This window comes from Schistocerca cancellata, unplaced genomic scaffold, assembly GCF_023864275.1.
Source record: "Schistocerca cancellata isolate TAMUIC-IGC-003103 unplaced genomic scaffold, iqSchCanc2.1 HiC_scaffold_1152, whole genome shotgun sequence".
Lineage (NCBI taxonomy): Eukaryota > Metazoa > Arthropoda > Insecta > Orthoptera > Acrididae > Schistocerca > Schistocerca cancellata.
Window position 1 is genome coordinate 218,665 of NW_026047151.1, and position 3,133 is coordinate 221,797.

A 3,133-nucleotide genomic window follows, 5' to 3' on the forward strand; every position below is an offset into this window, starting at 1 on the left:
GTAATTCCAGCACATTATAGGGACGTGTTAGAACAGAAATACAATCTATGCTTCACGAGGAAATTATTGAGCCTGCAGTAAGCTCATACAACAATCCGTTACATGTTGTTGAGAAGAAAAATGGATCGATCAGGCTTGTCTTAGATTCGAGACAAATCAATACTATCATTATTCCTGAAACAGACAGGCCGCAGACGATGGAAGAACTTCTTCAAAATTTTAATGGTGTAAAAGTGTTGCCTTCCATTGATCTCAGATCCAGCTTTTATCAGATCGAACTTCATCCAGAATGTAGAAAATACACAGCTTTCCTTTGTTTCGGCGTTTGTTATCAGTTTCGGAAACTTCCTTTTGGTTTGAACATTTCTTCGGCAGCATTCATTCGTGGGCTAAATTCCATATTACCTGAGTTCTTAAAACGTCACATCACCTTATATGTGGACGATATTCTGATAGCAGAAGCCTCATGGGAACAACACAATCGCATCCTCAACAGCGTGTTACATATTTTTGCAGAATATGGAATTACAGTTAACTTGGAAAAGTCTGAATTCGGTAGGACAAAGATGAAGTTTTTGGGACATATTATTTCTTGTGAAGGCATTCAGCCGGATCCTGAAAAGTTAGAAGCAATCAGAGCCATTCCAGTTCCATCCACAAAAAAACAAGTCCGCAGTTTTCTAGGTCTCGTAAATTTTTACCGTCGTTTTCTGAATATGCAAATTCTAGTTACACCAAAACTTTGTTCTCTCACTGGAAAAAATATTATTTGGAACTGGGACGAACAAGCACAGTTGGAATTAAATTCTTTGAAAGAAGCGTTACTTCACGCGCCAATACTAGCTCATCCAGATCTGTCACAAGATTTCTGCCTTAGCACGGATTCTTCTCAAGTCGGTCTTGGTGCCTACTTATTTCAAGAAGCCATAGAAAATGACACTACTGTTCAGAAAACCATTGCTTTTGCTACCCGAGTGCTAACAAAATCTGAAAAAAATTATTCCGTTACTGAATTAGAAGCTTTAGCTAGCGTTTGGGCATTTAACAAATTCCGTTTCTTTCTTTCTGGTAAGCACGTAAAAGTATACAGTGATCATCGTGCATTACAATTTCTTATGTCTTCAAAATTAAATCATGACAGGTTAAAACGTTGGGCATTGTTTCTGCAAGAATTCCGCTTCACAATAGTCTACATTCCCGGCAAGGAGAACATTGTTGCGGATGCGGTGTCACGCGCAACGGCTGGGCTTGAGAAAAGTAACACAGAAGGCAACCTCGAGAAAAATTTCAGTATTCTTTACATTCAGAAAGTCGCCTTTGAAAACTTCATCACCACATCTTTAAAGGACATTGCTCATGAACAAGATAAAGATCCGATTTGGAAAGACATCAAGAGCAAATGGCATGAAAAGACACACACACAGATTCGGCATTATTATCTGGTTAGAAACAACATACTGTTCAAACGCTGCTCTGTTGATGACAAGCTATGGGTACTTTGCATTCCAGACGATTTTGTTAATAAGCTCATTTGGTACATTCATTTCAGCTATCCACATTTTGGCCCACGAAAATGTTATCATATTCTTCGAACGACTTGTTATTTTAACAATATGGAAAGAGAATTCGATGAGTCTTGTCTATTTGTAAACTTTGTCAAAAGGCGGAACCATCTACTATCTCACATCGTGCTCCGTTGTTTCCTATTATTCCTTCTAAATTAAAAGAATTTGCTGCTGTTGATCTCTTGGGACCCCTTGTCAGAACATCGAATGGATTTTCGTACGTTCTAGTCGCTGTTGAACTTACTTCAAAATTTGTTTCTTTCACTCCGTTACGTAAAGCCACTGGACGGTCTGTAGCCAACGCCTTTGTTAAAAATTTCTTACATGAAGTTGGACACGTTAGTAAAGTCATTTCAGATAACGGACCGCAATTCAGATCTGCTGTTTGGTCACGCATGCTTCGGAATCATAAAATCAAAGCTGTTTTTATTTCATTGTACTCACCACATTGTAACCCGTCTGAACGGATTATGAAAGAAATCAATAAGCTATGCAGACTTTATTGTCACAGAAATCATCAGCATTGGGACAGATATTTACACTTATTTCAAAATGTGCTGAATGAAATGCCTCATGATTCCACTGCTTTACCACCTACTCTTGTACTAAAGAATGAAAAACCACCGAACGGAATCAGAGAGCTTGTACCTTTCCCGAATACACGTAAACTTCGACACAAAGACATAATTGATTTGGCTCTTAAAATATAAAATCTGCAGCATACAAAAGGAGAAAACTACACGGTACAGCAAATGCAAAGAAATTATATATTGGTCAGAAAGTTCTCATTAAAGCTCATTCATTGTCACATAAGAAGAAACACTTGAGTCACAAATTCTTTCTAGTTTACAATGGACCTTACAGAATCCGATGTATACCACATGATAATTGCGTTGAAGTTGAAACTCTGCGTACTAGGAAGAGTAAAGGTTTACACCACATTTCACATGTAAAATGATTTATTGACAGATAATCTGCTTTTTAACTTAGTCTTTGCAATTTTCACTTCACGCTACTTGTACAATTTGTCACACTGAGAAACTGTTAACATGCAACAATGTTTTGAAGTTCAATATCCACTCAAGAACCTTGAGAACTTATTTAAACAGAAATTACGAATGCATTGTTATTGCGAACAGACGACACAGTGTTATTGTGTGTGTACATTCTTGCTTGTTGCACGATTACGTAACGACTATAAGGCTCACATACATAGAACATATACTGGTACTGCTAATGAGATTCTAATGCAACATTTTGGTTTACTTGAAAATACATACTGGATTTAAAGTACTTTCTGTGAGATACCAGATGACACAGTGGTTAGTTTATGTTACAGCTACACGATTTTATCACGACGCTACTAATTTGTGACAATATACAATGTTGCTTTTGTGGTGTATCTGTTTTATATCTGCACAGTTTTTCTGAATTCTTCTGGAAAGTAAAACATGTTTTAGTAGTAACTTTTGTGGTATAGCTACAAGGAGACGGCCTCTTTCGTAGCACAACAATACGTTACAGCACAGTACTTTCTTCATCATAACAATAAGCGTAATAACTACGAT